The following is a 14950-nucleotide window of genomic DNA, read 5'->3' as shown; positions in this document are numbered from 1 at the left end:
TCTCTGTGTTCCTGTGAAGCTACCAGTCCCATCCTATGATAACGCATTCATCTATGAAGTCATGAATAGATTAGATTAAGCCGTTCATGAAGGCAGAGGCTTCCTGACCCAATTGCCTATTGAAAGCCTCAACTCCCAATACTGCCATTAGGGTTAAGTTTCAACAAGAGTTTTGGAGGGGACAAACATCCAAAACACAGCAGAGTACATGCTATCAAGAATCAGAGAATGAGGAAGGAGGGCCATGCAGTATGACAGCAATGTTAGGTTTTGCTGGGTGAGGACATTTTCTTTGATTTTGAACCCAGGTGTCCTAGGTGTCAGGATTCATTTCTTTTCTCTCTGGCAGAAGGTATTTGCTCATGTGTAATTCAGCTTTGATTATAACAGCATCTGGTACCTACTATAATTTTCTACCTGCTTTTAATTCCTCAAAACTGGCGGTTTGAGTGAATGCATGTGTGTTTATGCATGTATTTGCATAAGAGACAGAACCCCAAAGTGAAGCCCCAAAATATTACACTTTTTTTTTTTACACAAAGTTACAGTCTATTAAAGCTGATCTCAGGCCTTTCTGGACATTAGAAAACTGTGGAAATCATCAGGAAAAGAACCACAGTTCTGAAGACCGTATACTTTTTGACAGGGAACATTTGTAAATTCCACCATTCCCAAGAAGTAGAAGTGGTTCTTGGAGGAGATTATACCTGTTATCCTTGTTCATCTCTAAAGGGAGAATACTAGTTTTAAAAAGCTTGACTTAGTACAAATACTAATTAATTGCCATTTTTACTACATGTGCATTAATAATTCTTGTAATGTTAATATGCAAATGTAATTTTTAGTGTAGTATTCTTGCAAAAATTTCTCACAAGTCACTTAGATCATGTGGCAACTACTGCAGAATGATAGTAACTCATTTTTCCATATATATTATATTATATTATATATTATATATATAATATATGGAATTATATATTATTATATATATAATATATGGAATTATATATAATTATCTATATAATTATATATAATTATCTATATAATTATATATATAGATATATATTATATATTATATATATTATATATTATATATTATATATATAATATTATATATATAATATATAATTATATATAATTCCATATATATTATATATAATTACATATAATTCCATATATATATAATATATATAATATATAATATATATTATATATATTATATATATGGAATTATGTATAATTATATATAATTAATTATATATAATTATATATATAATTATATATAAATTTTATATATTATTCCATATATAATATGGAACATATATTATATATAATTATATATAATATATATAATATAATATATATTATATATAATATATAATTATATAATTCCATATATAATACATAATATAATTATATATATTATGTATTCCATATATTATATATGGAATTATATATATAATTATATATATTATATATCATATATATGATATATGTTATATATCATATATATGATATATAATATATATAATATATTATATATATTATATAGAATATATATTATATATTCTATATAATATATAATATATATAATATATATATGATATAATATATATAATATATAATATATATTATATATCATATATATATTATATATATTATATATCATATATATGATATATAACATATATCATATATATGATATATAATATATATAATTATATATATAATTCCATATATAATATATGGAATACATAATATATATAATTATATTATGTATTATATATGGAATTATATATATAATTATATATTATATATAATATATATTATATTATATATATTATATATAATTATATATTATATATGTTCCATATTATATATGGAATAATATATAAAATTTATATATATATTATTATATATTATATATTTATATATATAATATATATAATATGTTATATATATTATATATAATATATAATATATATAATATAATATATAATATATATTATATATATAATTCCATATATAATATATATTATATATTATATTATATATATGGAATTATATATATAATATATATTATATATATAACATTATATAATATATAATATATATATATATGTTAACACAAGGTAAAGTGCTAATGACTTTCTTATACCTTAAGTTGCCATCTAAGGAAAATTATTTTCTGAATCAAAGACCAATCAAACTCAAGATAAAGCAATGACACTTTATAAATAATGCCTGTTCTTCCTCTTCCCTTCCCATCCCAAATTGCTAAAGATTCTATAAATATTGATTTATGCTAATTCTTTTCAGACTATTATTTTTGCTATGGTCTGAATGTTTGTGTCCCCCAACATTTATAGGTTGAAATCCTAATCCCCAAGTTGATGGGATTAGGAGGTGGGGGCTTTGAGAGGTGATTAGGTAGTTAGGACAGAGCCCTCATGAATGGTATTTGTGCCATTATGAAAGAGACCAGAAAGAAACTCCTAACTCCCTCCACTGTATGAGGACTCAGCCAGAAGGCACTCGTATCATCCAGAAAAAAGGCCCTCACCAGACACTAAATCTGTTGGAGCCTTGCTCTTATAGTTCCCAGCTTCCAGAACTGTGAGAAATAAATGTTTGTTGTTTATAAGCCTCCTAGTCTATGATATTTTGTTATAGCAGCTCAGATGGACTATGACAATTGTTTTTATTATAGTTTAAGTTACGGGATACATGTGCAGAATGTGCAGGTTTGTTACACAGGTATACATGTGCCATGGTGGTTTACTGCACCCATCAACCCGTCATCTACATTAGGTATTTCTCCTAATGCTATCCCTCCCTTAGACCCCTACCCACTGACAGGCCCCAGTGTGTGATGTTCCCATCCCTGTGTCCATCTATTCTCATTGTTCAACTCCCATATATGAGTGAGAATATGCAGTGTTTGGTTTTCTGTTGTTGTGTTAGTTTGCTGAGAATGATGGTTTCCAGCTTCATCCATGTCCCTGCAAAGGACGTGAACTCATCCTTTTTTATGACTGCATAGTATTTATATATGTGCCACATATTCTTTATCCAATCTATCATTGATGGGCATTTAAAGTTGGTTCCAAGTCTTTGATATTGTGAACAGTGCTGCAATAAACATACATGTGCCTGCGTGTTTATAGTAGAATGATTTATAATCCTTTGGGTATATACCCAGTAATGAGATTACTGGGTTTCTGGTTCTAGATCCTTGAGGAATCGCCACATTGTCTTCCACAGTGGTTGAACTAATTTACACTCCCACCAACAGTGTAAAAGCATTCCTATTTCTCCATATCCTCTCCAGCATCTGTTGTTTCCTGACTTTTTAAAGATCTCCATTCTAACTGGCATGAGATGGTATCTCAATGTGGTATTGATTTGAATTTCTCTGATGACTAGTGATGATGAGCTTTTTTTCATATGTTTGTTGATTGCATAAATGTCTTCTATTGAGAAGTGTCTGTTCATATCCTTTGCCCACTTTTTGATGGAGTTATTTTTTTCTTGTAAATTTGTTTAAGTTCTTTATAGATTCTGGATATTAGCCCTTTGTCAGATGGACAGATTGCAAAAATTTTCTCCCATTCTGTAGGTTGCCTATTCACTCTGAAGATAGTTTCTTTTGCTGTGCAGAAGCTCTTTAGTTTACTTAGATCCCATTTGTCAATTTTGGCTTTTATTGCCATTGCTTTCAGTGTTTTAGTCATGAAGTCTTTGCCCATGCCTATGTCCTGAATGGTATTGCCTAGGTTTTCTTCTAGGGTTTTTAGGGTTTTAGGTCTTACATTTAAGCCTTTAATTCATCTTGAGTTAATTCTTGCATACGGTGTAAGGAAGGGGTCCAGTTTCAGTTTTCTGCATATGGCTAGCCAGTTTTCCCAACACCATTATTAAATAGGGAATCTTTCCCCATTGCTTGCTTTTGTCAGGTTTGTCAAAGATCAGATGGTTGTAGATGTGTGCTGTTATTTCTGAGGCCTCTGTTCAGTTCCATTGGTCTATATATCTGTTTTGGTACCAGTACCATGCTGTTTTGGTTACTGTAGCCTTGTAGTATAGTTTGAAGTCAAGTAGCATGATGCCTCCACCTTTGTTCTTTTTGCTTAGGATTGTCTTGGCTATGGGGACTCTTTTTTGGTTCCATATGAAATTTAAAGTAGTTTTTTTCTAATTCTGTGAAGAAAGTCAATGGTAGCTAGATGGGGATATCATTGAATCTATAAATCCCTTTGGGCAGTATGGCCATTTTCATGATATTGATTTTTGCTATTCATGAGCATGGAATGGTTTTCCATTGGTTTGTGTCCTCTCTTATTTCCTTGAGCAGTGGTTTATAGTTCTCCTTGAAGAGGTCCTTCACATCCCTTGTAAGTTGTCTTCCTAAGTATTTTATTCTCTTTGTAGCAATTGTAAATGGGAGTTCACTCATGATTTGGTTCTCTGTCTGCTATTGGTGTATAAGAATGCTTGTGATTTTTGCACACTGATTTTGTATCCTTAGACTTTGCTGAAGTTGCTTATCAGCTTAACCAGATTTTGGGCTGAGACAATGGGGTTTTCTAAATATGCAATCATGTCATCTGCAAACAGAGACAATTTGACTTTCTCTCTTCCTATTTGAATACCCTTTATTCTTTCTCTTGCCTGATTGCACTGGAAAGAACTTCCAATACTATGTTAAATAGGAGTGGTGAGAGAGGGCATCCTTGTCTTGTGCCAGTTTTCAAAGGGAATGTGTTGCTGGAAGTCAGGGACCCTAAACGGCAGGACCGGCTGAAGCCAGGGCAGAAGAACATAAATTGTGAAGATTTCATGGACATTTATCACTTCCCCAATCAATACTCTTATAATTTTCTACGCCTGTTTTTACTTTAATCTCTTAATCCCGTCATCTTCGTAATCTGAGGATGTATGTCGTCTCAGGATCCAGTGATGATTGCGTTATTTGCACAAATTGTTTGTAGAGCACGTATGTTTGAACAATATGAAATCTGGGCAGCTAGAAAAGGAACAGGATAATAGCAATTTTCAGGGAACAAGGGAGACAGCCATAAAGTCTGACTGCCTGCAGGGCCAGGCGGAACAGAGTCATATTTCTCTTCTTGCAAAAGTGAATAGGAGAAATATCACTAAATTCTTTTTCTCAGCAAGGAACAGCCCTGGGAAAAGAATGCACTCCCAGGGGGAAGCCTCTAAAATGGCCCCTCTGGGAGTGTCTGTCTTATGCAGTTGTAGATAAGGGATGAAATACGCCGTGGTCTCCTGCAGTGCCCCCAGGCTTGTTAGGATTGGGAAATTCCAGCCTGGTGAAATTCTAGTCAGACCGGTTCTCTGCTCTTGGACTCTGTTTCCTGTTAGGATTTTTATCTATGACAATACGTGCACAGCGGGACAGGGAACCTCATTACTAATGCTAATTTCACCCTGGCCTTGTGACCTTGCCCTGCCCATTTGCCTTGTGATATTTTATTGCCCTTGAGGCATGTGATCTCTGTGACCCACACCCTATTCGTACACCCCTCCCCTTTTGAAAATCGCTAATAAAAACTTGCTGGTTTTGCGGCTCAAGGGGCATCACGGAACCTGCCGACATGTGATGTCTCTCCTGGACCCTAGCTTTAAAATTTCTCCTTTTGTACTCTTTCTCTTTATTTATCAGACTGGCTGACACTTAGGGACAATAGAAAAGAACCTACATTGAAATATTGGGGGCTGGTTCCCCCAGTAGGAATGCTTCCAGCTTTTGCCCATTCAGTATGATATTGGCTGTGGGTTTGTCATAAATAGCTCTTATTGTTTTGAGATACGTTCCATCAATACCTAGTTTATTGAGAGTTTTTAGCATGAAAGGGTGTTGAATTTTGTCGAGGCCTTTTCTGCATCTATTGAGATAATCGTGGTTTTTGTCATTGGTTCTGTTTATGTGATGGATTACATTTATTGATTTGCCTATGTTAAACCAGTTTTGCATCCCAGGGATGAAGCCAACTTGATCATGGTGGATAAGCTTTTTGATGTGCTGCTGGATTCAGTTTGCCAATATTTTACTGAGGATTTTCGCATTGGTGTTCATCAGGGATATTGGCCTGAAATTTTCTTTTTTGTGTGTGTGTCTCTGCCAGATTTTGATATCAGGATGATGCTGGCCTCATAAAATGAGTTAGGGAGGATTCCCTCTTTTTCTATTGTTTGGAATAGTTTCAGATGGAATGGTACCAGCTCCTTTCTGTATCTCTGGTAGGGTTTGGCTGTGAATTGGTCTGGTCCTGGACTGTTTTTGGTCGGTAGGCTATTAATTACTGCCCCAATTTCACAACTTGTTATTCTTCTATTCAGGGATTCGACTTCTTCCTGGTCTAGAGTTGGGAGTGTGTATGTTTCCAGAAATTTATTCATTTCTTCTAGGTTTTCTAGTTTATTTGGGTAGAGGTGTTTATAGTATTCTCTGATGGTAGTTTGTATTTCTGTGGGATCAGTGGTGATATCCCCTTTGTCATTTTTTACTGTGTCTATTTGATTCTTCTCTCTTTTCTTCTTTATTAATCTTGCTAGTGGTCTATCTATTTTGTTAATCTTTTCAAAAAATCCAGCTCCTGGATTCACTGATTTTTTTGAAGGGGTTTTCGTGTCTCTATCTCCTTCAATTCTGCTCTGATCTTAGTTATTTCTTGTCTTCTGCTAGCTTTTGAATTTGTTTGCTCTTGCTTCTCTAGTTCTTTTAAATGTGATGTTAAAGTGTTGACTTTAGATCTTTCCTGCTTTCTCTTGTGGGCATTTAGTGCTATAAATTTCCCTCTGAGCACTGCTTTAAATGTGTCCCACAGATTCTGGTAGGTGTGTCTTTGTTCTTATTAGTTTCAAAGAACTTATTTATTTCTGCCTTAATTTCATTATTTACCCAGCAGTCATTCAGGAGCAGTTTGTTCAGTTTTTATGTAGTTGTGAGGTTTTGAGGGAGTTTCTTAAGTCTGAGTTCTAATTTGATTGCACTGTGGTCTGAGAGACTGTTTGTTTGATTTCCATTCTTTTGCATTTGTTGAGGAGTGTTTTACTTCCAATTACATGGTCAATATTAGAGTAAGTGGGATGTGGTGCTGAGAAGAATGTATATTGTGTTGACTTGGGGTGGAGAGTTCTGTAGATGTCTATTAGGTCCACTTGGTCCAGAGCTGAGTTCAAGTCCTGAATACCCTTGTTAATTGTCTGTCTTGTTGATCTGTCTAATACTGACAGTGGGGTGTTAAAATCTCCCACTATTATTGTGTGGGAGTCTAAGTCTCCTTGTAAGTCTCTAAGAACTTGCTTTATGAATCTGGGTGCTCCCGTATTGGGTGCATATATATTTAGGATAGTTAGCTCTTCTTGTTGTATTGATCCCTTTACCATTACGTAACGTCTTTCTTTGTTTCTTTTGATTTTGGTTGGTTTGAAGTCTGTTTTATCAGAGAGTAGGATTGCAACTCCTGCTTTTTTTTGCTTTCCATTTACTTGGTAAATATTGCTCCATTCCTTTATTTTGAGCCTATGTGTTTCTTTGCACATGAGATGGGTCTCCTGAATAGAGCACACTGATGGGTCTTGACTCTATCCAATTTGCCAGTCTGTGTCTTTTAATTGGGGCATTTAGCTTGTTCACACTTAAGATTAATACTGTCATGTGTGAATTTGATCCTATCATTATGATGCTAGCTGGTTATGTTGCCCGTTAATTGATGCAGTTTCTTCATAGTGTTGATGGTCTTTACAATTTGGTATGTTTTTGCAGTGGCTGGTACCAGTCGTTCCTTTCCATGTTTAGTGCTTTCATCAGGAGCTCTTGTAAGGCAGGCCTGGTGGTGACAAAATCTCTCAGCATTTGCTTGTCTGTAAAGGGTCGTATTTCTCCTTTGCTTATGAAGCTTAGTTTGGCTGGATATGAAATTCTGGGTTGAAAATTCTTCTCTTTAAGAATGTTGAATATTGGCCCCCACTCTCTTCTGGCTTGTAGGGTTTCTGCAGAGACATCTGCTGTTAGTCTGATGGGCTTCCCTTTGTGAGTAACCTGACCTTTCTCTCTGACTGCCCTTAATGTTTTTTCCTTCATTTCAACCTTGGTGAATCTGATCATCATGTGTCTTGTGGTTGCTCTTCTTGAGGAGTATCTTTGTGTTAGCCTCTGTATTTCCTTAATTTGAATATTGGCCTGTCTTGCTAGGTTGGTGAAGTTCTCCTGGATAATATCCTGAAGAGTGTTTTCCAACTGGTTCCATTCTCCCCATCACTTTCAGGTATACCAATCAAATGTAGATTTGGTCTTTTCACAGAGTCCAATATTTCTTGGATGCTTTGTTCATTCCTTTTCATTCTTTTTTCGCTAATCTTGTCTTCTTGCTTTATTTTATAAGTTGATCTTCAATCTCTGATAACCTTTCTTCCACTTGATCGATTCAGCTATTGATACTCGTATATGCATCATGAAGTTCTCATGCCGTGTTTTTCAGCTCCATTAGGTCACTTTTGTTCTTCTCTAAACTGGTTATTATAGTTAGCAATTTGTCTAACCTTTTTTCAAGGTTCTTAGCTTCCTTGCATTGGGTTAGAACAAGCTCCTTTAGCTTGGAGGAGTTTGTTATTACCCACCTTCTGAAGCCTACGTCTGTCAATTCATCAAACTCATTATCTGTCCAGTTTTGTTCCCTTGCTGGCAAGGAATTGTGATCCTTACTAAACCAGGAGAAGAGTCATCCTGGTTTTTGGAATTTTCAGACTTTTTGCATTTCATCCCCATCTTCATGGCTTTATCTATCTTTGGTCTTTGATGTTGGTGACCCTCGGATGGGGTCTCTGAGTGGACATCCTTTTTGTTGATGTTGATGTTATTCTTTTCTGTTTGTTAGTTTTCCTTCTAACAGTCAGGCCCCTCTGCTGCATGTCTGCTGGAGTTCCCTGGAGTTCCACTCCAGACCCTGTTTGCCTGGGTATCACCAGCGGAGACTGCAGAACAGCAAAGATTGCTGCCTGTTTTTTCCTCTGGAAGCTTCATCCCAGAGGGGCACCTGCCAGATACCAGCCGGAGCTCTCCTGCATGAGGTGTCTATTGACACCTGCTGGGAGATATCTCCTAATCAGGATGCCCGGGGGTCAGGGGCCCACTTGAGGAGGCAGTCTGACCCTTAGCAGAGCTCAAACGTTGTGCTGGGAGATCTGCTGCTTTCTTCAAAGCCATCAGGCAGAGACGTTTAAGTCTACTGAAGCTGCGCCCACAGTCCCCACTTCCCTCAGGTGTTCTGTCCCAGGGAGATAGGGGTTTTATATATAAGCCCCTGACTGTGGCTGCTGCCTTTTTTTTTCAGAGATGCCCTACCCAGAGAGGAGAAATCTAGAGGCAGTGTGGCCATAGTGGCCTTGTTCAGTTGCAGTGGTCTCTGCCCATTTCTAACTTGCAGGTGGGGTGGCTTTGTTTACACTGTGAGGGTAAAACTGCCTACTCAAGCCTCAGCAATGGCTGATGCCCCTCCCTGCCACGAAGCTGGAGTGTCCCAGGTCGACTTCAGACTGCTGTGCTGGCAGTGATCATTTCAAGCCAGTGGATCTTAGCTTCCTGGGTTCTGTGGGGGTGGGACCTGCTGAGCCAGACCACTTGGCTGCCTGGCTTCAGCCCCCTTTCCAGGGGAGTGAACTGTTCTCTCTCACTGGAATTCCAGGCACCCCAGGGGTATGAAAAAAAAACTCCTGCCGCTTGCTCAATGTCTGCTCAAACGGCCGCCCAGTTTTGTGCTTGAAACTGAGGGCCCTGGTGATGAGATTGAGGGTATCTCCTGGTCTATGGTTGCAAAGACTGTGAGAAAAGTGCAGTATCTGGGCTGGAGTGCACTGTTCCTTACGACACAGACCCTCAAGGCTTCCCTTGGCAAGGGGAGGGAGGGAGTTCCCTGGCCCCTTGCACTTTCCTGGTGAGGCAATGCCCCACCCTGCTTTGGCTCACCCTCCGTGGGCTGCATTCACTGTCCAACCAGTCCAATGAGATGAACTGTGTAACTCAGTTGGAAATGCAGAAATCACCCACCTTCTGTGTCAGTCTCACTGGGAGCTACAGTCTAGAGCTTTTCCTATTCAGCCATCTTGCCAGAAATCTTTCCACAATTTTTTAAAAGAAAATATTGGATGTCTGCTGGGCCCTGTGGCTCATGCCTGTAATCCCAGCACTTTGTGGGGCTGAGGTGAGAGGATCACTTGAGGTCAGGAGTTTGAGACCAGCCTGGCCAACATGGTGAAACCCTGTCTCTACTAAAAATACAAAAATTAGCCAGGTGTGGTGGTGGGTGCCTGTAATCCCAGACATTCAGGAGTCTGAGGCACAATAATCGCTTGAACCCAGGAGACAGAGGCTGCAGTAAGCCAAGATCACATCACTGCACTCCAGCTAGTGTGACAAAGCGAGACTCTATCTCAAAATATAATAAAATAAAATATGTGGGTCAATTTAAACCAACACTTTTCATCTTGCATCAATAATTGCATTTAAACATATGTTAGGTACAGTTCATAAGGCCATATATTTTTCTAGGAATATTATCTTTACTGCAACTTGCACACTGGTAGGTACATTGTGTTTTTAGGGTCTGCTCAATTAACCTGTGGAATTATGCACCTTAAGTACTACCATCAAACTCAAATTAAAATAGTTCACAAATAACTGAGAATAAATTTAGTCCCAAATGTTTATCTCTAAGTTACAGATGTTTTCTTTCCTCATTTTTCTGCCTTAGATGCATTAGATTTCTTTTTAACTTTATAATCAAAGTTAAATAAATAAACGTTTCCATTGGGAAAATGATGGACTTTCACCAGCTGCAAACTTCACTGCATTGGTAAATTTATGTTTATTCTGTAGTAAAACAATAATGCGTGGTCCTGGCCTGAATTCACAGCTAGAATTTAATCTGTTTAATAGGGCGAGTTCAGTCTGAGGTCCTTCTCTCCTTCATAAAACTGTACTCTGGCAGTTTACGATTCTAACAAACCTCCAAGAGTGAGTTACCGTTTGGTACTCAAACTGGAATATCTACAGGATTATTCAGAAAGTAATATCCCAATTGGGGGCACTTTATCTTTTTACAATGAGATATTTAATTTTACTGTGCCTTGAAATATTTGTCAAAGAGGCAAAAATGTCTTTTCAAAGAACTTTAGTTCTTTTCTCCAGTTTCCTAAGGTAATTAGTATAATAGTGCTTCAGTTCCTTTGACTGGAAAACAAAGTATTTTAAAACTGTCAGATGAGTTTTAAAGAGAAATCATAACATACAGGTTAACAAATTATGCTTGAATTTAGGTTTTGGGTTCTCCTCCATCCTCTTTATCAAGTGTTTCTCAGACTGAAAGTAGACTATGAACCCATAAATTAGGCATACCCTCATAAAAAGGCTTCAAACACTATTGAGCTTGCTCTATTTTTATTGAATGGAAAGAGAAGGAAACTGGCCCTCTGTGGCGCACCTAATGCTGTCCTATAATCTAGTACAGTATTTTGTTCTCATTTTGCCTATTCTATCCATCTGTGATTTTATCATATTTTGTTTTTCTATTCCTATATGGGAGGAAGTTGTGATTTCAATTACATGAATATTGTGACTCAAGAATTCTCCTTGAGTATGTGTTAGTTTTTCTGTAAGAGTAGAAGATTCCATGTAGAACTGCTGGGTCAAAGTGTATGTACATTTTTAGGTTTTAAAAGATGCTGCTCAATTTCTCCCCAAAGTGGGCCTCCCATTTTTTACTTGTATGAACGGCATGTAATAGTGTCCATTTTGCCACATCTCACCAACATTTGTGGCTTTGTTCAGCCTTTACATTTTTTTTTTTTTTTTGCCTGATAGGATCAAAAAAGTTTTCTCACTGTGACTTCCATTTGTCTTTCCCTGATTACTACAGAAGTTAATAATCTTTTCAATGGTCATTTATATTTTTACTTTTATTTATTACTTTTTCATTTTTGTCCATTTGTCTTTCAGGTATTTGTCCTTTCTTATTGATATGTTGTTTGTTACATATATTGCAAAAATTGTTCTTAGTCCGTAGCTTGTCCTTCATCATTTTAATGATCTCTTGAACCATTCAGAATTTTATATTTTGTTGTGCTTTCCCATACCAATTTTTTTTTTTTTTTTTTTTTTTTTTTTTTTTTTTTGAGGTTGACTTTTGCTCTTGTCACCCAGGCTGGAGTGCAATGGCGTGATTTCAACTCACTGCAACCTCTCCCTTCCAGGTTCAAGTGATTCTCCTGCCTCAGGCTTCCAAGTAGCTGGGATTACAGGGGCACACAACCATACCTGGCTAATTTTTGTATTTTTTGTAGAGATGGGGTTTCGCAATGTTGGCCAGGCTGATCTTGAACTCCTGACCTCCAGTGATCTGCCTGCCTCGGCCTCCCAAAGTGCTGGATCATAAGGCAGTGCCCTGTATCAAGTTTTTACATTAAAAAAAATTTTATTCCTCAGGAAAGTTCTCTCCGCTCCATAGTTATGAACATAGTCTTCTACATTTTCTCCTAGTAATTTTAAAATTTTCATTTTTATCAACTGTAAAGTTTTATTATAGTGTGAACTACTGATTGAAATCTTTTCCTGTCCCTTGAGGTTGCCAAATAGTGCAAGGGTAAAGGTGGAAACAGATCTCTGTTGAGAACAAAGTTACTAATTTTTCTAAGGTGGAGTTTAAAGAGGGCCTGCCCCTTGCCATTAGATTCCTGGTCTGACCTCAGGTACCAGTGGGGCTAACCTGCTCTGACAGCCTTTACCAATGAGATATATGAGAATGTGGAGGAGATCATGCCTGCTAGAAAGTGTTCTATATGTTTAGAAGTACAGCATTTTGTTCTCAATCTTAAACACTGGGGGCAGTGAAAGAGATGTGTCCAGTGAAATTTATATTCAAGGGTGTTTTCTTTTTTTTTTTTTTTTTGGTCTGAAGACTGAAGAAGAGATAGCTTCTTCCTTGCTGGTCATGAAGGGAGAAGAGTGCAGTATGTATTGCTCCAAAGGTTCAATATGGAAGGGCCACACCAACACCGTATTTTCCTGTGAGCCTTTGAATATCTGGAAGAGAACTCTAGTGGTTCCCTGTGGGCAGAGCACGGAGAACAGCAGAGGGAGACCAAGGCCATGAGACTGCCCAGGTGGCCCCTCAGCCAAGGGATGGTACACCCAACCTGGAAATCCTGTTGGCAGGTGAACCCCATATGAGTGCTACATGGAGTAAGGCTAACACTCTTGGGGTGAGAGGGGTTCATTTGTAACAGAGGCAGCCCAGGTAAAGCTGAATCAGTCCTTCTGAAAACCAACCTCAAATTAGATCAGTCAGAGCACAGTTACATGAGGAGAATCTCTTATGCCTCTTTGCTGCACTTGCTACCTGGAAAGAGGCTAATATGAGCTAGTATTCAGAGTTAGAGAGAGAATTTCAAATAAAGAAAGATACAGGAGGCAAAGGAAGCAAAGCATATCCACTTCCTCACTCCCTGATGCCAGAGATACAAATCCAACAGCTAAGAGGTGGAGTTGCCAGATTCCGATTTCAGGCAGTTAGGCTTTGAAATTGAGCTCTTAATAATTATGCTAACGTGTGACCCTCAGGTATGATCTCTGCTTCACATTTCCTGCTTATACTCATTTTCAGATTAAGAATATTTCCTTTGAGTTCTAATTTGTGTATACACACTTACACATGGGCACACACACATATACACACACACATACATATCTATGATACAGTTTAATTTATAAATTAGGCACAGTAAGACAACAACTAAGAGTAAAATAAAACAATTATAACAAGCTAGCATCACTGCTCTTGCACTTTGGGGCCATTACTAAGGAAAATAAGGGTGTTTGAACACAAGCACTTGCCACTGGATCTAATAACCAAGATGACTACTAAGTGACTGATGGGTGGGCACAATATACAGTGTGGCTCTGCTGGACAAAGGAATGATTCACGTCTGGCTGGGAAGAGCAGGATGGCATCTGATTTCATCACATTAACAGAAAGGCATGCACTTGGACAGTTATAAATTGTTTACTTCTGGAATTTTTAATTTAATATCTTTGGACCTTGGTTGACTGCATGTAACAAAAACTGCAGAAAGTGAACCCACAGATGAGGAGGGGCTACTATATATATAAAGATTAATGGGTATTGACTTTTATTTGGAAAATTGGGAGCATCTATTTAGGTAAAAAGTTGTTAATGCAGGGAATTAAAATGATAGGTTTTCTAATACTGAATTACCCTTGTAGCCTATTTTAAATATGTCATATTATTATGCATTTTTTTCTTTTTTGGGGGCAGGGGGGAGTGTCTAGTTCTGTCACCCAGGCTGGAGCACAGTGGTGTGATCACTGCAACCTCTGCCTCCTGGGCTCAAGTAATTCTCCCACCTCAGCTTTTCGAGTCGCTGGGACTACAGGCACATGACACCATGCCCGACTAATTTTTGCATTTTTGTAGAGAAGGGGGTCTCACAAAGTTGCCCAGGCTGGTCTCCAACTTCTGCGCTCAGGCAACCGGCTTGCCTCAGCCTCCCAAATGCTGGGATTACAGGCGTGAGCCACCACACCTGGCCACACATTTTCTTTTAATATCTTGTTGGATTCCATTTGCTAACATATTAATGTATTATTTAGGATACTGTTGTATTCATGTTCAAAAGTGAAATTGAATTATATTTTTTTCTTTTAGTGTTATTGTCCATTTGTGTTATCAAGATACCGAAGGCTGTGAGAATAGATGATTAGATTTAATATTTTTCTAAATTCTGATGTGTTTACATAAAAGGGGGACTACCTGCTCCCTTATCTTAAATCTGTGTTGAGTCTGACAACTTCTGTATAGATACGTTTTTAATGACCTATTGAACTTCATTGTTGTTCTATTGGGTGGTTTTC

The sequence above is a fragment of the Pan paniscus genome, chromosome 3 (genome assembly GCF_029289425.2).
Source record: "Pan paniscus chromosome 3, NHGRI_mPanPan1-v2.0_pri, whole genome shotgun sequence".
In the NCBI taxonomy this organism is placed as follows: Eukaryota; Metazoa; Chordata; class Mammalia; order Primates; family Hominidae; genus Pan; species Pan paniscus.
The sequence above is the reverse complement of the archived record's forward strand: the minus strand, read 5'-3'. Positions refer to the sequence as shown.